Below are 23851 nucleotides of genomic sequence, written 5' to 3'. Positions count from 1 at the left end.
TTGAAACATGTTAGACTCAAAACCTATTGGGGAATAATCTTCTGTTAGTGTAGTAATTTAGAATGATAAGCCCTTGAATGATCTGGAAGATTTGACTGTGTTATTTCTATGTATATTGGGTGGAAGTCACTTTTGGATGGAAGGGCCAGGAACAGGAGGATTGGAGCAGTTCTACTATGCCAGTGGAGGGCAGCCAGGAAGCATAGCTCAGCATGCAGAGGAAGTATGGAAGCATGGCTACTGGATCTGTAGTTATGTGGATCCTTTGGCCGCATATCATTTAGGGGTCTCTGCATACATGGTGAGCATAGTACCACTTTTCCCACACTGACCTCTGTGTAACTTCCCATATGAAGCCAGTGTGTGTGTTGAAGGTGAGAACTGAATTTCATCCAGTAAGAATAAAACCTTTGCAGTGTTCTACCATTTCCCATTAATAACTTTCTGTATTATAGAGACAAGATACGTGAGGTAATATTGAACCAGCTTATATTGGTGAGAGAGACAAGTGAGTTGGTCTAATAAAAGATTATTATTGGACTTCACTCACTGTGGTCCCAGGATGTAAGAGAGACCACACAGCTATAGCAACCCTGTATTAGAAACACAGTCTAAGCAGATTAATGCTGCCCTACATCTCTGGATTGTATGTTGCCTGAAGACTCAAACAAGCTACAGTTCATTAAGAATACATCAAAGCAAATATAGTGACTTTCAGGTTTTTATTTTCCCACTGAATGCAAGTGGAATGTTTTCCTTGACTGTACAAACAAACTAATGTGAAACGTTTTCATGATATACTTTCCAAAACATTTTCAATTACTATTTAAAATATTCTCCTTCTTCCATTCTTTTTAACTTCAAAAATCCCTCCACTTTCCTTAGAAGTTATTGTTGCCCCTACCTTTATTCAGGAATTTTAAGTAACTCCTTTTGAGCTAAAGTCAAGTTTTGTCCCTATATTAACAACACTGGTACTGTAAAACCATCTGCAATTTTCCCATTATAATGTGAGTGCCTCCTTTGTAATGTTCGGCCTCTGCTGGACTAATGTGTACATGCGGAACAGATGTGACGTGGCAGGGGAAAAGACTTTGGAGTAAGTATTGGACAAACTAGGAAACAAAAGAGGAAATGTATGCAATATCTGTATATCCTTTCATGAGCAGTTTTGGTGTCCTGATGTACTCTTGTTTCATTTGCACTATATAAATATTACCGTGTCCACATGCATGCCGTATTTCCTATTGAATTTTCTGGTAATCAGTTACTTGTTTCTGTAAAATCAAACAGAGAGTCATGAACAACAATTTGCAACAGAAATAATTCTTTCTACATAAATCCTTTTTGATGAATACCAAGGCATCCTCAGAATAGTGTAAACTCAAAAAATAATTAATAGATGTTTTAAACTGAAGCTCAATAAAACTATGTAGCATATTGTTTGGGGAGAATTTTTATCCTTCTACATCAGCTATAATAAATTTCACAGGAATTTAAAGTTCCTAAAGTGACATTAGTCTCCTCACATGCAAATATTAACCTCAGCCATTGTCCCCTGCCCATTTTTTTTTATTTAAAACATGCTGCTTTTTCTCAATTAATAAGTTGTCACCAGCAATTTATGGCTACTTGGACAACTCACCCCTATTTCAGGAAGCAAGGAAGTTATAAGAAAAATCAGTAACAAATGCAGATTTATTTAAAAATTTGTTCTGACCATATTACTAATTAAAAAAGCCATAAAATACAATCCTTTCTGATATTTCAGAGAATGTAAAGATGGTGGCATTTGGGTGTTTGTTTTATATTGCATTAATAAAATATTTAAAAGAGTTGGGGCCTAATCCAAAGCCTGTTCAAATCTTTGGGAGTCTTTCCACTGATTTCAATGGACTTTGGAGCAGGGGCCACGCGGGGGGGCAGATAATAACAGCTGTAGTTCCTTTCAGGGTTACGGCAGCAAAAAGCCAATGAAATATTGGGTCTTTTGTATAGAGACATAATAGAAATAGAAGGGGCGAGTTTCTCTCTGTAGGACGCTGGTGAGAACACACGTGCACATCATGGGTTGTAACTGGAAGAAATTAAGAAGGAAAAATTGTAGAGTATTAGGAGAAACTTTCTGAGAGAGAAATCTGTTTCCGAATAATTTCCAAAGGACGTGGTGAAAGTTTCATCACTTCATATGAAAATCAAGACTGGACAACTTACTAGTACCTGTACTAAATGAAACAATGCTACATTAGCAGGGGAATGGACTAGATGACAAAAGAAATCTTTTTAATCTCTTATTTCTCTGACTGGGTAATGGCAAATGCACTACTGATGGGTGGTCATATACAGTAAACTTCTATTTGCTCTGCTGTTTGGCAATCACTGATGAGCTAAGCCCCTTCTGTTTATGTTTATTCCCATTCAACTCTTTGAACTACCCGTATATACTCCAGTGCTTCAGTCCTCTTGAACATGCTACTCTTACATGACTTTGGCAGGAGTTATATGAGCGTAAATACTGCAGGACTGTGAGCATGTTAGGGATAGATGAACACAGAACTTTCGTTATTGACTACAGATAGGAGGAATTCAAAGTGTTCTTTTAGACTGGTCACAGAGAAGCAGCCCATTCTGTTGCTCTAGGTTATCTACTAATCCTAAACTCAGACTTTATTTCATTAGATAGCTGGTTCAGATTTAAAATAAAATCATCCACTTGGTCGTAGTATATATATGTGTGTATAATACCTTTGTATACAGCTTTTGCATCTTTTCCACATGGTGAATGTTTATTTCTTGTAACTCAGGCTTTAGTATGCAGTACAAAGAACAGAGGAAATCTCAAGAAAAATCCACACTCCAATGCCACCCTTGAAATCCAAAATCCAACCTTTACATATTTATTGTGTTATAAAGATTGTGGCTAAAAAGGAAAAATAAGACTCTCTGACAGAATGGCTTTCAGCAGCAGAAGCAAATTAATTCATGCTAGCTTGAAAATATTTGCATGAAAAAAAATCATGCACGTTTGCACATGCAAACTGTTTATTCAGCAGTAGTTTTCCTTCCCCTGGAGCTCAGCAATTCTGATCTATCTCGGTGTCCTATTATACTCAGTCTAATAAGCCAGGGATTGCAGTTCCAGGAAAGATAGGTCAGCAGCTCAGAACTATGTAAACAATGACCTCTTCAGAAGTCAGACAAACAAGAAACTGAGACAGCAAAGCACCACCGCGTATAATTTTTAGATTGTCATAAGGAGTTACTTTCATCTCTACTACTAAAGATTTTTAAAAAGAAATAGCGTAAAATACACTTGTATCAGGTCCACAATTTATTATTAAAATAAATTATATACTTTTTATTTTAATATTTTAATTTATGCTATGTTTTGCATTTGGAATCGTTTGTGTGAAAAGCTGGCTAACAGATGTCAATTCCATTTTATAGAACATGCTTAGATTTAAAGCTTATAGAAATACAAGAATTACCCCTTTAGCTTATTTAATACCTGACACAATTTCAGAACATTACATGCTGGAGTAATGTTGATTAATAACCTCATATCCTTCTGGACAAGTAATTTATCACCTGTCTTCATCTCCTAAGGCACTTAATGTAAAGTCTATTTCATGCTGCACTTCTAGCTTTGAGAAAGCTGGTAAGAAAGATCAAAGATGACAGAAAATTAATTCTGCATTTTGGTTTGGTACCATCTATGTTGGCAACAGCTCAAATAAATATAAAAGGAATTATATAAGGCAAACATTTCATAATGACTTAGTTGCATCTGATGATCAAGTTAAAATATTCAAATAACATATTAGGTCGGGAAAGACTACTTTTAGTGTTTAAAAGCAATAAAATGAGGCCTGCTTCGTGAGGACTAGAATTATTAATGTTGTGAGAAACATTGTGGTCTCGTGGACTTCTAGCCTAGCTTCTGAGATGCGCAAGTCATTTAACATTGGTATCTCATTATTCTCCATTAGGATTGACTTACCTACTGCACAGTGACGTTTGGGGTTAATTGCTGTGTTCCAGATCCCCAAAGGGACTTAGGCATTATGATGCTCAGAGTTACAATGCCTAACTTTTAGTTAGCTAGGAAACCACTGAAACAACAATGAGCTTCACAAAGTCTTGAGTTAGGCACCTAAGCTCCCTATAAAATGCCTGGGAGAGAGAGAGATGCATAGGAATGGGATCCATGAAAACCAGCAAACTAGGCAGGGAGCCTAATGAGAGATGCATAGAAGGATCTGTCCTATGACTTACAAAGTTAGGCAGTCACACGTGGATTCAGGGAGGCTTGTATCTTTGCAGTTGGGAATCCCTCCCCTGGAGTCCTGCAGTTTAAATGCCTGAATCATTTCTTTTGAGAATGAGCTAGGTGTGTGTCTAACTGCACACAGAACAATTAGAATAGCAGGTGGCAGCATTGATGACCATATAGCTTTTAGTACAGTGGTTAGTGCTCTCACCTAGGGTGTGGTTGCTTTCCCCCATTCTTCCTAGGGGGGTTGAAAGGGTGTGAATTGGGGTCACCCACCTTTTGGGAGAGTGCTCTAATTGCTGAGCTCTGGGATATTCTGATATGAGATCACTTAGGAAAGATCTACACTGGGGGCAATATTGACCTAAGGAAAGCAACTCCAGCTATGTGAATAGTATAGCTGGAGCTGACATACCTTAGCTGGAGTTGCTGCAGGAGGCTGACAGGAGAAAATCTCCCATCAACTCCCCTTATGCTTCTTGTTCCGACTGAGTACCAGACTTGATGCCAGATCAATCTCCGGGGATCAGTTGCCACAGCACTGATCTCCCAGTAAGTGTAGATCTGCCCTCAGTGTATCCTGCAGAAGTTGTGCCACTATGTATACATGCGTAGCCTTTGGAGCAGACTGAGAGTGATTCTATAGTAGTCACATGAATGGGAGATGGGAGACCTAAGGACTCATCCCCTGGCTCCAAGGACTATTTAATCATTTAGCCCAGGTGGAATAGCTGCAGTAGGAAAGAGTAAGGAAGCTCATATCTGAATAGCCCATAGCCTAGTTCGTGCACTCTCCTGAAAAATGTAGGAAAGCCTTGTTCAAATCCTTTCTCACCTGAGGCAGAGAGGGGAATTGAACGTTGGCCTCCTGGGTAAGTGCTTTAATCATTGGACTAAGCATTATAAGTGTGGGAAGCTCTACTTTCACCTCCTCCTCCAGCTGGTTTTGTATGGGGCTCAGTTCTGTAAATGGGCTCAGAGCATATCCATGGATTGGGCTCCACAGGCGAGATAGGTGCTCCTCCGTCTTTCTTCCCCTGTTCATAGATTGCGCTCAGACTTAGGCACCATTGCACTTAGAGTGAGGCAGTTGTGCGCATGCCCAGAAGCAGAAACAGGTGTCTAGGGAACTTTTACCTTCACCTGAAGATTTAGGTACAGGTAAATTTAGGTGGCTAGAGGATTAGGTGGCTGCCAGGCTGGGGTTTTGTGGATTGTTGTGGTCTTAAAACCAGGGACTTAGGTGCCTAAATCTGTAGTTTAGGTGCCTGAGTATCTTTCTGGATCTGGAAATCTGTCCATAGTACTTTTGAAATAGAACATGAGTATTAATGTTCAAAGTTAGTCACAAGCTCACAAAACCCAGTGATGTTTAATGGGTGAAGTTAGTTTGCAGTGAAATACTATACTACTTGGACAGAATTTAAAAAGACAGTTAAATATGTTTGGTAAAGTGAGTTTTCTGCAGTCTCATCACTGCTGATTATCTAGGTAAGAGTCTGTAAATACATGCTCTCATACATCATGAATTGCTCTTTCTGTCAGACTTTAGCTATGATGCCACCAGCTGCTGTTAGTAACATTAATAAATATTTGTATGATAATAATCAATGGTGGATTTTGGCTTTGTGGGAAGATTGGCAGCAATAGACACCAATGAGACTATCAGTTTAAACCCAACTAATCTGTAATGATGGGAAAAGGAAGTAGAGAAAAGATACTCACTAGGTGATGAGTCACTGAATTATTTAATTCAAGCATTGGCTGCCAGGGGTGTGAGCTCAGTAAATTTCTCACGTGGTCAGGTTAGTGGTATCCAACATTTTTAAATGTAGATCACACAGACTGAAGTTCTTGGCTGAAACTGCATCAAGCATCAGTCTGTATCAGAGTTTTTGTTCTCACTTGCTGGCACATTGTAGAGGCATAGGCCTCATAGAATCATAGAATAATAGGACTGGAAGGGACCTCATACCAGTCTCTTGTGGCTCTCTGCCCATTCTTCTTTGAGTGTTGGTCTGATAAATTTTTCATCAGTGAGGATTCTCATCTTGGATCTTCTTTATAATCCCGGGGAACAGGAAATGCCTGACCTGTTGCTCACAAGCTGCTCAGGGTTACAACTCCAGAAGAGGTGTCTTCTTAATCCAGTAGTCAGACCTGTTGAAATACACCTTCTTTCCCTACTATCTTGTATCCTTTGGAAGATCAAACTGGACAAGGAAACACATTTACCATGCACTGTGCCCCAATTCGAGCCTCAGCTGAGGAGGGTTCCCTTGGTTCTGTGATTCTGCGAATTGTGGTGAAGAGCACTTCCTCAAACCTGCCTTCTCACTGGTTGGGAGTTACCCACAGTGAGTACCAATAGGAACCAACACTCCAAGAAGAAAGGAAGCAGTAGCCATCGGAAACAGTAGCAAACAGTACCTTATAGTAGCTACTGGAATTCTTTGAAATGTGTGATGCCTATGGGTATTCATGTCTTGCCCTCCTTCCCGTTGGCTCAGATGCTCTTCAGCTTTGGGTAAAATAGGAATTGGAGAGGTGGTTGGTCCATGCTGCTCCTTATGCCCCTACTAGGAACATGAAAAATGAAGGGTACAGATGTGGGTCAACAGACACTGTTATTGAAGAATATCTGGTCCTGGGTGTCATGTTGTCTAGAAGGATTCACAACTGTGAGGGTAAACAAAAAAACAGAAAACAAAGGTAAACACCGCAAACTGGTGGTATTAGATTCCACCAAGCCAGTGAGAAATGTGAATCCTGGATTGTTATATCACTATTACCATGGAGTCACAGATTGTGCCCTTAGATTATTTAACCTGTCTTTCCAACCAGACAAGCTGTGTTGTGTGATAAAAGGTCACTCAAACCTAAAATCACACCATGTCAGGCTTTTCCCAGTCCCAAGAGCCCAGTTACTTACCCCAGATCAATTGTTACTTTGGACCTTACACCAAAGAACACTGGCAGCCAGTTCTATAATAAACTAATTATAGGTTTAACTTAAAAAAAGAACAAATAGTCTAGCAAAGACTAACAAAACATGTAGATGGTATCATGAGTTTTAGTGGATTCAACCGACAAAATTATAGGTTTATTAGCTAAGAAAAAAGCATGAGAGTTATTGAAAGGCTAAAGCAGGTAAAATATATTAACAGGTAAGTCACGGTTTGCATTTCCAAATGATGACAGTGATGTATTAAACTGCTGGTCTCACAAGTCTTTCCAGGGTACCCCGCGATCTCTGCAGGATTTCTGCTTTGCTCTCATGCACTGCTCTGTGTGAGTCCAGACAGACAGGGAGGACCGCTCATTTCTTGGATCCATATTTATAGCTCCTTTACACAGAAAACAAACTGTGACAGTGTCTTTACCGAAAATGGACTTTTCCTTTGATGTCAGAGAGCGAGGAATGCATTTTGAAGCTAGCTCTCTTTTTCGTTTGCGTTCCCCAAGACTTCACTCACTTTATTTAAGGCTTTATTTACTTACAGGAATACACACAATGTAAATGTTTGCTGTTGAATTATACAAGACCAGAGAAGTGAGAGAGCTGCAAGTATAATGACCCATTAGTTTTCATGAAGTTTAGACACCTAATATGCTCTTCTAAATTCAACAATTACTCTGATCTGCCCTAATAGTAAGTAAATTGGCCTTTGGCCCTGGATTTACCAAGTTATACTAGTGACACACTGGGTGCATAGAACTCATGCACTCCCCACAATAATACCTATAAGGACCACACTTTAAGGTAGTGTATTCACGATCTGTAGCTCTCTCTTTTGACCATTACTATGCTGCAAGGATCCCTTGTCTCCAATGCCTCCTGCAGGCCTTCTGTAGCTCAACCCTATGTTCAAATGACATAAAATTTAGACATTTCTGGAGTAACAGGATTGATGTGAAAGTTCACAAAATGTCCCAACGCAAAAGACCTCCCGCTTGGCTATTCCTCAACCTGTTCTTTGAGGTCAGTCTTCAGCCCCAGCTGAACTCACTATTTCTTCTGTTAGGCTTGAGTGACCCTTCCTCAGGGTCCGTCCTCTACCCTGAGTTACATTTGTCTTCTAATATGTGAGGAGAATAAGCCCAAGCATGCACACATATTAAAGAACTGCAGTTGATGTAAGGTAAATAATTTTCCTTTTTACTAAAGCAGTTATTTCAGCTTTGCACTGGGTCTGTTTAAACAACAAAGAAAAATGTGTGAGGCACTTCATAGAACAAATGGACATCACAGGGACCTTTCCCTGGGATGGGAACAGGTGGTGAAGAGCAGGCTCCTATGGCTGAGAAGAAACCACCAACTCCAAAGGCTAGGAGACTCCTGGCTACTGTACCCAAGAGGAGGAGGCATAAGGTCAGGGACTCCCTTTTCAGAGGGATGGAAATCCATCTGCCAACTTGACCTGGTGCCCTGGGAAGTGTGCTGCCTGCCTGAAGCCCACATCTGAGACATTACAGAAAGGTTGCCATGGCTCATCCATCCCTCTGATCTCTACCTCATGCTGCTGATCCATGTTGACACTAACGTTACTGCCAGTTATGACCATGAAAAGATCAGCAGAGACTACTGGGCTCTGGGGGTACGTCTCAGTGGAGTTAAAAATTCACAGTTGGCCCATGTCAACTGACTCCAGCTCCCAGGACTTCGACTATGGAATTGTTTAGTTGTGGAGTAGACTTCAGAGCTTGGGCTGGAGCCTGGGCTCTAGGACCCTACAAGTTTGGAGGTTTCAGACCCTGGACTCCTGGCTAACCCCATAATTCTGAGCCTTACAAGCATGTCATACGCCAGCCCTGGGTGTCTAATTGCATTGTTGACATACTCTGGGAGCAAGGGTGAAGATATTGGAGGGGCAGATTGTGTGTGTCCCTCCCCCTCCCCCCCCTTTTTTTTTTGCAGTTGAGGTTAATGGACCAGGGAGGGACAAGTGCATTTTGGAGATTAATGCATAGCAGTACATATGGTGTCAGTCGGAAGTCTTTGGCTTCATTTACCATGAGATGCTGTTCTGGGAAGGAGAACTGCTGGGAGGAGATAGAGTCCACATAACCAGGAGGGGAAGAACATCTTTGTGCATCAACTTACTAGCTTAGTGAGGAGGGCTTTGAACTAAGATCAAAGGGGGCAGGTGACAAAGCCTAAAGGTAAGTGTAAACAAAGGTGACTTTAGTTAATTCGAACTAAGCTAATTCGAATTAGTGCATCTAGACCTAAAAACTAATTTGAATTAGCATTTTGCTAATTCGAAATAGCATGTCCACACTGAGTGGACCCTGAACCGAAGTTAAGGCTGGCCAGAACCAGTGCCGGCAGGGCATCAGGTTAGGACTTAGATTGTGGAGCTGCTGCCTCAGGCTAGCCAAGAGCTGTGCTTAAAGGGACCCAACCCCCACCCCGGACAGACGGTTCTCAGGGTTCCCCGCTTGCTTGTCTACCTCGATGAGGGACAGCAAAGCAGTCCTGACTTGGAGTGCCCTGAGTGCCCTCACTCGGCACATCACAGCACTCGGCCATCAGCCCGGCTGCACTTGCTGCAGGCTGCCATCCGGGGGGCTGTCAGGATCCAGGAGGCCCTGTAGGAGAGCTTCCACCCCAAGGAGCCCACAGAGCCACCCCAGTCCTCCCCATCGGGGGCTCGTGCCCCATTCCTCCCTCACCTCCTTCCACTTACCCCTCCCTAGCTCCCCTTCCTGATGTAAAAAATAAAGGACACGTGTGTTCAAAAATAGAAACTCTCTTTATTTAACAAAACTGGGAGGGGGGGTTAACCTTTGGGGAGACTGGGAAAAGGAGGTGGGAGAGGGGAAGAGAGAGGGAGAGGGGGAAACTTGGGAGGCAGGAGCTGGAAGGGGGAAGCCAGGGGAAGAAGGAGGAGGGGAAATATAAAACTATGGTACATCATATCTTCAGTACTGTGTACAGATGTGGTCTCCTCACCTCAAAAAAGATATTTTGGCCTTAGAAAGGGTTCAGAAAAGGGCAACTAAAATGATTAGGGGTTTGGAACAGGTCCCATATGAAGAGAGGCTAAAGAGTCTGGGACTTTTCAGCTTAGAAAAGAGGAGACTGAGGGGGGATATGATAGAGGTCTATAAAAGCATGAGAGGGTGAATAAAGAAAAGTTCTAGAGGACACTAAATGAAATGAATGGACAGCAGGTTTAAAACTAATAAAAGAAAGTTCTTCTTCACACAGTACATAGTCAACCTGTGGAACGCCTTGCCACAGGAAGCTGTGAAGGCTAGAACTATAACAGAGTTTAAAGAGGAGTTAGATAAATTCATGGAGATTGGGTCCATGGAGTGCTATTAGCCAGGGGGTAGGAACGGTGTCCCTGGCCTCTGTTTGTGGAAGGCTGGAGATGGATGGCACGAGACAGATCGTTTGGTCATTGTTTTCGGTTCCTCCCCTCCGGGGTACCTGGTGCTGGCCACTGTTGGCAGACAGGCTACTGGGCTAGATGGACCTTTGGTCTGACCCAGTATGGCCATTCTTATGTTCTAAGCTCAGGGTCGGGGGTCTCACTGGACCAACTTGATTTTCATGCAAACCTGCTCCTGGGTTCACATGTGGCCTTTGGTGGCCAGGCTGGCAGCTATCCTTTCCTAGACAGCCGCATTCCTGTGCCTAGTGCGGAGATTGTGGACGTTGGAGGCATCCGCCCATGAGGTCCATGATTTCCGCACTAGACCAGGCGGGCGCCCGCCTCTTATGGCCCCGGACAGGCTCCTGGGAGCTGCCAGCCTGGTCCTGGGAAGAGGCGGAGGGCTGGGTGGCAGTGGGTGTCTGGCTCATGCCGTGCCAGGTGCAGGGTCTTCTGGCTTGGTGCTGGCAGGCTTGCAACTGGCACAAGCACTGTAGCCAGACTGTGGCCCTTTAAGGGCTCCGGGGCCGGGAGAGGGGTAGACGAGTTTCCCTGGTTGTGCCCAGAGTGGCCACCAGGGCAAGCTGGGAAGGGCTAGCCTCCAATTAGTTCGAATTAAGTGGCTACACAACCCTTAATTCGAACTACTTAATTCGAACTAGGCGTTAGTCTTCGTAGAATGAGGTTTACCTAGTTCAAATTAAGCGCTCCGCTAGTTCGAATTAAGTTCGAACTAGCGGTTTGCATGTATAGGCGCTATGAAAGTTAATTCGAACTAACTGCTGTTAGTTGGAATTAACTTTGTAGTGTAGACATACCCTAGAGGAGGGGGTGTTTCCCCCAAACGTGGCAAAACTACACTATCTACTAGTAATTACAGCTATATAACACTAAGAACAACTATAAACAAGAGAAAACAGGCAGGAAATCACCCTCTTAGCAGCGGTAAGAGAACGAAGGAACAAGGGCTCCAATTCCAGTGATGTAGCAGTCAGGAAATAGTAAAGGTGTTGACCCACATGGCTGCTTAAATCCCCTCATGCTTGCAACTTAGATATATGTGCAAGTCAACAAATACTGCTTCAAAAACCTTCTGATGCATGGCGTGCATGTGCATCCACATTTGGAATTCATATAGAGACCATCATTTGAAGAAGGTTTGGTTATCAGTTTTCTGTCTGAATGTTCTCTTGGAACACTAACTGTACCCCAGCTAAATTCTGCATTGTGTACTATTGTAGCTCTTACAATCCTATTTCTCACATGTCTGCTTTCCATGTTGGTTGTTGCTGAAGTTGAGATCTTCAGCGAAAAGTACATCACAACAAGCCAGCTAGAAAATGTAAAACTAATGTTTTTTTAACGTCATCACGTTAAAGCAATAATCCCAAAGTAGTAGAGTGCGTGTGGTTCAACAATAGGCATCTGTCTCCAGCTGTGTAATTAGATTTATGAGTTCATGCAAGACTTATTGCCCATGACACGCATTCAGTTCCTCTGAGGTTATACTTGTGCATGCTGGGCCAACTTCATCCTTGTAACTCCACTGGCTTCTTGTAAATTACACCACTATGCATTTTGATCACTAACTGTTTCCATGTGTGAGCATCCCATATGCTTTTGTATCAATTGGCTGTTGAGTATAACTCCACTTACTGCAAATTCAGTGGAAATCAAATTGGTGCAGATGTTTCCAATTGTAGTTTGAAAATGTACATTCTATGGCCTTTTTGCATCGTAAACTACAAATTCTCAATGCAATTTTAAAATGAATGAATGAATTTAGAAGTTATGAAATCAAGGCAGCAGCTACACTGGCTAGAGTCAGATTGATGCTGTGCAAGTCCTGCTTCCCTATTATAGTTCTGCCAAGGTATCACTTTATTGATCAGCAGCATCCCTAGAATTCTGCTCTAGGGTACCTGGTGTTGGCCACTGTCGGCAGACAGGATACTGGGCTAGAAGGACCTTTGGTCTGACCCAGTACAGCCGTTCTTATGAATTCATCTTTTACAGAGTTTGCTACTTAGTACAATGTTTTGTGTATAATTATACTCACATCCTTGACAATAGTGTTAGTGTCTGATGGGTGTCTTATGGCTTGATCATGAGTACAGGGATGGTTCCTACTGGAGTCTTCCTGAGGGAACTCAATTTTCCAATTCTGGGCATCCCCTTTTCATAATGTGATTCTGTCCACTTCCACCTTCTGCATATGTCCACTCTCTTTTCTCTTATTGGTGTGTGTTCCCTGAAAACTTATGGAACCCCAATTTTCTATAGGTTGGGTAAGTTCCCTTTATTGACGCACAACCTGTATCCTGTGATTAAGACAATGTCTAAGACAAATGTGCCTTTACAGTATTTTTAATTTCTAATATTAATCTGCTTGGTAATTTTGTGCAGTATTTCACTTGGTACCTCTTTTCCCATAATCTTATGGTAGGGGGTTATATTCTGGTCACTTATGTCATAATTTCTTATCTTCAAGGCCTAAAATAGTTAAGCTAAAGTCTTGCAGGGCTTAACCTTCAGGTTCTTGTATTTCAGCATATTTTACTCATGTCTAGAACATGGTCAGTATTTAGAGGGAACTATCTTATATTTTCATAAGTCTACAAATTAACTCTAATTGCTGTGCAATGAATATATATATAACATAACACAATAAATGAATAATGAACTAAAATCCTTGGCTATAACAGTATTTGTGGGAGAAGAGCAGAATGGGGAAAGATTCTTAGGGATTTTTTTTTTTGGTGGTAGTTGTGTGACTCAAATGTGCATTGCACGTGCTGCCTTCCTTCTGCTGTCATTGCAAATAAACACTAGGATGGGCCACATAGGGAAAACTGACACCAGGACAGCCTGGAAGCACATAAATAAGTTGCATAGAAAGTGGAATGGAATGAACAGCCTCACAAAGAGAATTTTAAATACTGTGTTGATTGGCGTAGCATGTATGTGTACCAGATCCTCCATTTGATGAAATGAAAACTTCTGAGCTACATCATAGAGCCCTTTCTCCTAATAACGGAAGATTTCTTTTAAGAGGTGGTGGCTTTTGTTTTAGGAACAAGAGAATCAGAGCTCACAGTGACTACACAGAGAGAAATTCATGTGGTGGTGGTGTGGTGCATACATACTTGAATGACAACTGATGTCCAGGAGCCTGCAGATTTTCTTCGGTGTATATGTAGTGACTGTTATATTAATCCAGTGGATGTGAGGTGTGTGTGGACATTACTTTAATATTTTAGGAGCTTCTCACTTTCAGTGAATCGCTTTTATAGAGACAACAACATTTAAGGAGCTGCTTTGCAGGAAGATAGAGCCTCCCAAGCTGCAGGGTATATAAAACTTGGAGCTATTTCAGGAACTAGGAAATGACTCATTTTGAAGATGAGAGGGAATTTGGATGACAAAGAATGCATAGAGACACCCTAGGCAAGCAGTGAGCTATTTTCCTAAGCATAATTTACATTGTAATCAGTCTCAGGTTCCTATGGTTTACCAAACAGAAGAGCTTTAAATATTCTTTAGTGACAGGGATTTTTTTAAACTATTTGCTTTGCTCTGAAAATATCCTGCCCTGCATTCTCTTCTCTGAGTTGTTTTATTACTTTCTAATGAATTTTTGAAGTGGGGTAGCTGTGTTGCTCCCAAGATACTAGAGAGACATCATTTATTAAACTTCACCCATCTCTTCTCTCTAAAGCAGTGGCAGCCATTCACTTCCAGCTCTAGTAAGACAGGATACCACATTTATCCTCTTCAGTGGTAGCCTACAACCCACTTGTATAGCATTTGCTTAATACTGCAGCAGCATAAACAAGACATCACATGTTTGTTCCTCTTTAATGAAGAGAACCTAGGATGCAGTGAAATAGCACTTTTTAAAAATAAACATCTGTTCCCAGAGGCAGTGTCTGGTAGATAACATCAAAAGTGCAAGAACAGTAGGGTTTTTTCCCCCTGCACAGAGGTCAGACAATAGAATTTTCTCTCGTTAGAGTAAATAAGTAAGAGGGCTTACAACAAGGTGGGGAACCTCAAACCCACCCTCCCCCCAGCATTGGGAGGCCCCTGGTGGTGCTTCAGCTCCCCTGTTGCCTCACCATGGGGCTGGAGTATGCACAATTTTCTAGGCTAAGCTTTGTCCCTCCCCCCACATTCTCCTCACACACCAGAGCCTGGAAGTGTCTTTCTCCTCCTCAGTGGGGGGGCCACAATAAAAGGATTTTTTTGTTGTTGTTTTGTTGGATTTTTTTTCACTTCTCACTTGTGTGTGGACCCTGATTGATTTTGGTTTCCTACCCCTGGCATACATCAAAGCCTAAATCCTAGTACCCTTCCACCCAGAGGCATTCACTGGCCTGAGGTTGCAGGGTAAGGGGAGAGTTGAGGGCCTGGGAATGGAATTCACAGAAGCTAGCAAGATGAATAGGAAGCTACCTAAGTTAGGCAGGAGCAAAAGTCTGTGGAAATAGCTAAGGATGTGAACAGGTAACCAGTTACCTGATAAGCATCATCTTTAATGGTTAACTGTTACCCAGTGTCATAAGGTGAGGGCCTGAAACACCCAGCCTGTAATATGTGGGCTTATATGAGGCATGAGGCCCAGACAGCAATGGACAAGACTTTGCTAATGTAAAGCAGAGTTGCTCACAGATTAACAGGCAGAAGTCTGACAAGAACAGGGCTGATAACTACAGAAACACTTCTACTTAAAAATTACTAAGCACAGACTGTAAACACATTCCAGAAGGATTGTAACAGAATGCCTCGTGAAGAAACATCTTGGTACCACCCTCCCCACCACAGATAACAGGACCATACTGACCCAGGTTTAGGATGGTCTAAATTGATAGCATGATAGATAGTGGTTGAACCCCATATACGAGGTAATGGGTGGTTCTAGGTAACGCCAGAGCGTGGCAACCTGATGTGTCAGGAGTGACGTGTAACTTGTTTGTACCCGAGTATAAACGTGTATCCTCAAATAATTGCCTTTGTCCAACTGAAGGGGCATTTTTTTCCCCTGGCAGAGACTGAGTTGGTTCATTGTCAGGAGGTACAAATCATAGAATCATAGAACACTAGAACTGGAAGGGACCTCGAGAGGTCAAGTCCAGTCCCCTGCCCTCACAGCAGGACCCAGTACTGTCTAGACCATGTCTGATAGATATCTATCCAAAATGCTCTTAAATATCTCCAGAGATGGAGATTCCACAACCTCCCTAGGCAATTTATTCCAGTGTTTAACCACTCTGACAGGAAGTTTTTTCTAATGTCCAACCTAAAGCCCCCTTGCTACAGTTTAAGCCCATTGCTTCTTGTCGTATCCTCAGAGGCTAACAAGAACAATTTGTCTCCCTCCTCCTTGTGACACCCTTTTAGATACCTGAAAACTACTATCATGTCCCCTCTCAGTTTTCTCCTTTCCAAACTAACCAATCCCAGTTCTTTCAGTCTTCCTTCATAAGTCATGTTCTCTAGACCTTTAATCATTCTTGTTGCTCTTCTCTGGACCTTCTCCAATTTCTCCACGTCTTTCTTGAAATGTACTGCCCAGAACTGTACACAATACTCCAGTTGAGGCCTAATCAGCCCAGAGTAGAGAAGAAGAATGACTTCTCGTGTCTTGCTCACAACACTCCTGTTAATGCATCCCAGAATCATGTTTGCTTTTTTTGCAACAGCATCATACTGTTCGCTCATATTTAGCTTGAGGTCCACTATGACCCCTAGATCCCTTTCTGCAGTACTCCTTCCTAGACAATCGCTTCCCATTCTGTATCGCTATGTCTAGATTTGGGGGGGGGAAGGGAAGTTTCGAAAAAAGTGGCCTTTTTTCGAAAAAACTTCACCCGTGTCTAGACTGCTACTGCATTCTTTCCAAATTAAATTGAAAGCACACAGCGGTTTTTTTGACAGAAGTAAACCTCATTTTACAAGGAAGAACACTTATTTTTGAAAGAGCTCTTTTGAAAAAAGCGTTCTTGACTGTAAATAGGGCTTTTTTGAAGGAGAGAATCGCTTTTTCAAAAAAAGTTGTGGTTGTTTAGACAATTGCTTTCGAAAGAAGCACGTAGTCTAGACATACCCTATGTGTGAAACCGATTGTTCCTTCCTAAGGAGAGTACTTTGCATTTGTCCTTATTAAACTTCATCCTGTTTACCTCAGACCATTTCTCCAGTTTGTCCAGGTCATTTTGAATTATGACCTTATCCTCCAAAATAGCTGCAACCCCTCACAGTTTGGTATCATCTGTAAACTTCGTAAGCGTACTCTCTATGCCATCATAAATCATTGATGAAGATATTGAACAGAACCAGTCCCAAAACAGACCCCTGCGGAACCCCACTTGTTATGCCCTTTGAGCAGGATTGTAAGCTGTTATTACTCTCTGAGAACAGTTATTCAGCCAGTTATGCATCCATCTTGCAGTAGCCCCATCTAAGTTGTATTTGCCTAGTTTATTGATAAGAAGATCATGTAAGACTGTATCAAATGCCTTACTAAAATCTAGGTAAACCACGTCCACCACTTCTCCCTTATCCATAAGACTCGTTATCGTATCAAAAAAACATATCAAATTGGTTTGACATGATTTGTTCTTTACAAAACCATGCTGGCTGTTACCTATCACCTTATCTTCCAGGTGTTTGCGGATGAATTCCTTAATTACTTGCGTAATGTGTAAGTGGTTTGGTAGATTCTGCTGACCACTATTATTGTTCTTCATTTGACAATAAACCTGGCCAAGCACCTTTGATCCTTATCTGATCCAGTGGTCTTTGGGGATTCTCTTGGAGTCTGCTGTGATGGCTATTTGCACAGCAGGACACCTAGAGGAGCACACTCACACAGCCAAACAGTTGTCATCATAGACTGTGCAGGAGAACTGTCAGGATGCCACACTGGAGACACCTGACTGTTATACCCAGGAGCATCCCTCCACCTGTGGAGTCCTGCGGAGGCTAGGAATTGACCACCTTCCCTCCCTGAACAAGGTGGCAGGGGGAGAAGGGGAAGGCTGCTGGCTGCGAAAGCTCATGGGCTGGGAGCTGGCAGCCTCCCCTTCCCAGCTGCCATTTCCATGCAGTGTGAGCCTGTTGACTTCCAACCTGTGAACAGTGGTCTGGTGGGAATCTTGCTGCAGGGGAGGGGGTGTCTGGTGGGGGAGTGGCAAGGCAGGTGGGCAAAGGGTGAAGTGGTGAGTGGCAGATGAGAGAGTGAGGAGGGACGTGGCAGACAAGGGGGTCTCATGAGGGTTGGGGCGTGAGGAGACAAGGGCTGGGGGATGAAAAGGGAAATGATGGGGTGGGGGGGGTCTCACCATGGGGGAAGGGAGGTGAAGTAGGACATGAAGAGTGTTGGTAGGGTGATTTGAAGCAGGGACAGGAGCCCAGGTGTCCCACATTCCAGGTGGGTGCTAACCACCAGGCTAATGGGTACTGTGAAGTAGGGATGTTAAAATTAGCTTAATCAACTAATCAAATAGTCAATGGAATTTCAATAAAGGCCCTTCACTTTGAAATGCAGCAAGAACCTGCCTGGCTATTGCTACATTTCAAAGGTGGAAGTGCCGCGCAGCATCCCACCTTTGTAAGGTGCAAGAGCCCCAGCAGGCATGGAGTCCCCAGCGGGGACTGTTATACATTTCAATGGTGAAATGCTGCCACTGTACCCCTGCCCCCTCCCATGGAGCTGGAGGAATTGGTTTTAAAAGGGATCCCCCCAGCATCCCTTCCCTCTCCTCCCCCTTGCTGCCTCTTTCTGATAGAGGCAGCAAGGAGGGTGGGAAGCGACAAGTCGACTGGTGTGTCGACTATCCGATAAACGTTTGTTACTCGGATGGTTGACTAGTCTATTAGTCGCTTACATCTCTATTGTGAAGTGGGGCTTTCTCCATCTCTCTTCTCGAAGCTATTCTATAACTATTCATTGGGCATGCTCAAGTAAGAAATTGATGCCATAACCTGCTGATGTGGGCACTCACCTGGGCTTTGGGAGAGAGACGTTCAAGTCCATTAAAAATTTGGCTAACTAGGTCAGTGTCTACTCCTGTGGGAATAAAATGCCTGCCCCAACCTGCAGAATTCCTGTGTTTCCCAGTAGAAAATGCTGTGTGATGGGGGACCCTGAGTGCATTTGGAGGGTTGCCCCCCAACAAAGGCAAGGTCCTCTCATTTCTGCAAGTGCAGAAATTAAGCTGCTGAGCTGCAGAAGGCTGCATCTTGGCTCCACAGACACGGAAGCTGAGCGCAGCCTCCTATGTGCTAATGCCAGTCATGTTCCCCTTCTGTGTGCTGGGAGTCTCCCTGGTTTCTGGTCACAAGTGAGTGCCTGTGGTGGGGCTTGGCAAGAGGGGGCACGGGAGATGAAGGAAGTGGAATTGGGGAAGAGGCAGTAGAGGAAGAGGGGAGGCAGAACAGAGTAGGTGGAGAATGTGGGAGTGAAGGAAGAAGGATGGGGCAGAGAGGGAGAGAGATGAGACTGGAGAAAAAAGAGAGAGGAGTCATGGAGAAAGACAGGAGCCCAGCATGCAGTATCCCCTTGGCAGCAGCTGGGGATCCCCCATGAAACAGGCCCATCAAACCCTTACCCTGACATTCCCTACTCCCCTACACCTGCATCCCCTGATGAGTTGCCGCTTCCTACCCAACTGTGCCCTAATCAGCTGAATCTGGACCTCCACTCCATCAAGCCCTACTCCTGCAGCCCCCCCCCCAGTGAGCCCCACGTACTCTGCCCTCCCCTGTTGAGCTCTGTCTCCCCACACACTCCCTGTTGAGCCCCATCCACCTTCACATGGATCCTCTGCTGAGTCCCATTGCCCCTGTACTCCCAATGAGTCCCTGTGCACCCAGATCTCCCAGCGAGCCACCTGCACCCAGATTGCCCCCACAGAAATCTCTCACGCCATACTGGGATCTCCCCACACTAAGCCCTTCCACTCCTGGATCTTGCCTGGGCTAAGCCTGCCCATCCAACCTGGTATGCCTGGCACAGAGAGCAGGGCCCCTGGATGGTTCTGGGGCAGACCCAGCCCTTACCCTGTGTCAGGGTTGAATGCAGCCTCTCTGCTGAGTTCCTGTACCCAGGAAGGTGGTGGCTACCAGGTAATCTCCCACCTCAATGCAGCCACTGCCCTGTCCCTCCACTGCCATGCTCAAACTACATTTATTTGTTGACAAAAATTACAGTTTTTGCAGAATTTTGAAATACTGTGCGCAAAAATTTTAATTTTTTTTTTTTTGGTCCACATACATTTCTTTCTCAGGAGAATTCTTTCACCCACTAGTTTAACCAGCAGTTGGAAGGACCAGGAAGGACCCGGAGAGGTGATATTTTGATCTTTTCTATTTAACTTAGAAGAGCTTTGCAGGTTGGAAAAGACACTCAACAGCAATAGATAATGCAAAAGGTGTTTCCTGTTTCAGAACAGGAATAGAAGGCTTGCCAATATGCGTTAATAACACTGACTGCAAGTATCAAATGTCACTGAAAACATATAAAATAGATAACCAAGCCAACATTTCCACACTTTGCTTCCTCTGAGAGCGCCTAATTTTAGGAATTACTCCAGTTTAATTATAAATGAATAGTTCATTAGCTAACTGTAGTCACCAAAGAAGTGACCAGGGCTAAAGCTTTAATTACCACCCTTTCCTTGCAAGAAAAAGGCTCATATGAGAACAGGGTTTAATGTGAATGTAGTTGAATCAGCAGTGGTGAATAGTAGAATAAAAGGAAGGTGTTCAGAGCAGGAAATGTGATATAATAGATATCCAGCAAAAACACATTAAATAGTATGCTGAGTCAAATGAGCCTGCCTTTAAAAGCTAATGGGATCAGTCCTATTGGATTAATAGGATTGGGGCGGATTTTTGAGTGGGCGGGGAATACTCCAATAATTTGAACCAATTAAAATGAAAAGACACTAATACAATTTAACCTGACTGATTTATTACACCCCAGAACCTTTGTTTTGCCTTTATGGCTCAGCTTTGCTGTGTGGAAGCTGTCTTGCCCCCAACACATCATGTTCAAAATTATAAGTTAAAGCCATTTTATGTATTTTTATTCCAAAATGTTGAACATAATTTTTTCCCTTAAGCCCTTGAGAAAGAATCCAATGGTCAAGTTATTGCCAGCAGTAGCAAACCCCTAGCCTTCCTCTGTATAAACAAAGCCATTCCATAAATCTGTAATTCCCCACTTTTAGCTCCCACAAAACCATCAGTTCGCCCTGCATAAATATGCGCCTCCTGTGCATCGATCTTTTCCTAATGCCTGCCCACATGAACTGGCTTTGCAACATCTCCTAAAGGTCAGCACATTTGGGTTACTGTCAACCAAAGGAAAAATTGAATTCCAATGTCAAGGGAGAACACTGTGCCAAAAGTTGCTTTTGTATAATTACTACTTAATGTGCACCTCATGCATCTGACAAAGTGGGTCTTTGCCCACGAAAGCTTATGCTCCTACACTTCAGTTAGTCTATAAGGTGCCACAGGACTCCTCGTCGCTTTTGCAGATTCAGACTAACACGGCTACCCCTCTGATACTTAATGTGTGTATTTCTATCGTCCATAGGAGCCCTGTCATGAACCAGGAGTGTTTTGTACTAGGTGATATGCAAACATAGAACAAGAAGACAGTACATAAAGGCCTTCTAATAAGAGCACCTCCATTGATTCTTAACTGTAGTAGCTTGGTTACATAGAGAGAGAAATGGTCACACCCTAGCAGCCAACACAGATTTTAGAGCCTAGGCACTTTATACTCACAGAGATACATACACTGTTTAGCAAATGAGCTGCCATATTTTTGCGCCTCCTACAGTTTCCAAATTGATTGAAGGTGTAGTCTCATGCAGAGCACATTTCAGGAATCTAAGTGTGAGGTGATGCTAGAGAGGCCTCAATTTGACAGTGTGACAGTCTCCTGCCCAGCTATGGATGGCAAAACACTCTTTTGGCCCTGCAGCAGTATAATTAGACAACAGCAGCTGGGAATCTAATAAGATTTTTTTGTCTTCTGATACTTCAAAGTGATGCCTGGAAATATTCGAATCTTAAAGAATACCTTCTTTTGCCCACCCTTCCCATTCATTTAAACTTGGATGAGTGAATAGGGTTGATTTTTTCCTTCTGTGAAGACTAGAAATAAATTGCTGTCAGATTAAGACCATGCAGGAGAAATTTTAGTCTAAGAGAAAACGTTTGGAGACATTATTGAAGAAAGGGTTTAGAACCAAATGTGCCATCAGAGCCTTATACATGTCCCCCTTCTGTTGTACACACATGCATGTGTGAGTGAGCTGTTTTATACCACCATAGTTTTCCCCTTTTAATGTTCCTTAAGCGATGTAAATAGATACAATAATCATAGGGATAGTAAATGCCTACCTATAATTGGCATTATTAATGGATTCTTCCTCTCCTGTGTTCTGTAGCCTTTTCTGCAAGGCTAGTTCTTATGGGGGACATTAATGCATTGGACAGGCTGCTACACACATTATTGATGGCTGAATAGCAGGAAAGGTTACGTAAATTGTTGACTCCACTATCAATGCAAGAGTATTATTAGTATGTGCAGTACAATATGTAAAGGCTGTTAAAGTATTATTCCCTGCTGCCCAGATACTTTCACAACAAGATATAAATTACAACAAAAAATAAAACACCCAGTCAGTACCTCAAAAATGACCTCAGACCATCAGCAACAAAAAAACAAAATGAGCTGCTTGTACCCAGTTATCACAGACTCCATATTGACTAGGGGAATGAAACCTAGTCAAAAAGTGGTTGAACTAGGATGATCACACAGTAGAGTGTGGAGGCCATATAAGTACCTGTATATAGAAACTAGTTTCACAAGTTTTAATATCTCAGGCTGTGACAATTAAGAACATGTTTATCCTTCAGAAACCATGAATGTATTACTTGGATATGAAGCCATCTATACAGTGCCAGAACTTTAGTTTTGATCCCAGTTAAATAAGAAACACAGGCCTGAGTTGTACTCACCGGTGCCAAAATCTTTGCTCCCAAGCCCTGCCCTAGGAGCATGCATACAACTTCAGAGCAGATCCTCTTCCTTCTCACCCTGTTCAGAGATGACATCCATTCTCTTTGGAGTGAAGACCTATCAGTCAAGAACACCGTGTGCTGCTGTATCTGTACTTTGCTCTAAAGGTGATCACTGTTTCATCTGCCATCAGTTATAATCCTGGGTAGGGAAGCAACAAGGGCACAGGCCAAGAAAGGGACCTAAGCAATAGGCTGTTGGTGGAGAGAGCAAAAATCAAGTTGAAAGGGGATGACTACAAGGGAAAAGAAAGAGGGAAAACATACTGACAGACTGCACAAAAGACAATAGCAAACCACAGAAGAAAGAAAGAAAAAAAATTAAAAACACAAGGGAGTTTATCCCACAGAAAGTTGCTGCCAAAATGTGGATTTCATTTATATAGGATTGTCTAAATTCTAAGAGTGTGTCTTCACTGCATTGTAGCTCAAGATTTGCGTAGCTCAAATTGCATATCTTATTTCAATCTTATTGCGAAATAGCCTAATTTGTAATTTGGGCTGCCAAATTTTTAAATAATTTGCTATTCCGAAATGTTCCTTACTCCTCGTGGAATGAGGTTTACAGGGACATTGGAATAGCGAGCCCGAAATAATGGGCTTGTTGTTGAGACATGGGCTAGCTCTTTTGAATATTCCAGTATCCCAAAATAGCATTGCAATGTAGACGTAGCCTAACTGAGGGCATCTTAAACAAAGGGTGGGGTAACAAAATACATATTCAAAACAGAAGAGGGCCTGCCTGTTCATGCAATTGTATGAAAATTATAATTTGTCGATCATGCCTTTGAAGGCTCAGTGTCTTATGCTTGACTTTCTGGGACATCTGAGAATGAGCACTTCCACATAAGTTTGACCTCACAACAAAATATTTGATTTCCCTCTTCATTCCACATTGAAAAACTGATCTTTTGGAAAGGCAGAGAGTTGATTAACCTGCAATTAATTTGCCGTTTCTCTCTTTTGGGGCTTCTGGTCCCACATGGTGAGCAATCTACATTTCATTAACTCTTCTCTGCAAGGAGTGCTAAATCAAGGGTTCTGAGGGTACATTATTTGGTGGTCTTGGGGTAGCCATGCTTGTTGGAGGCCA

General features: G+C 42.8%; 1 protein-coding gene and 1 long non-coding RNA gene across 6 annotated transcripts in view; one reads left to right on the top strand and one right to left on the bottom strand.

The window, feature by feature from the left end:
- METTL24 (methyltransferase like 24) overlaps nt 1-23851 on the top strand; it is a 102766-nt gene that overhangs the window by 56328 nt on the left and 22587 nt on the right. The gene's annotated exons all lie outside the window — the stretch shown is intronic.
- Nucleotides 845-23353, bottom strand: LOC142827515 (uncharacterized). Its single transcript, XR_012902201.2, has 3 exons — nt 22699-23353; nt 5999-6952; nt 845-1277 (listed from the first exon to the last, which is right to left on the bottom strand). It is a non-coding gene; the product is annotated as an uncharacterized LOC142827515 (long non-coding RNA).

This window comes from Pelodiscus sinensis, chromosome 3 (genome assembly GCF_052426305.1).
Source record: "Pelodiscus sinensis isolate ZL-2025 chromosome 3, ASM5242630v1, whole genome shotgun sequence".
Classification (NCBI taxonomy): Eukaryota; Metazoa; Chordata; order Testudines; family Trionychidae; genus Pelodiscus; species Pelodiscus sinensis.
The sequence above is the reverse complement of the archived record's forward strand: the minus strand, read 5'-3'. Positions and strand labels throughout refer to the sequence as shown.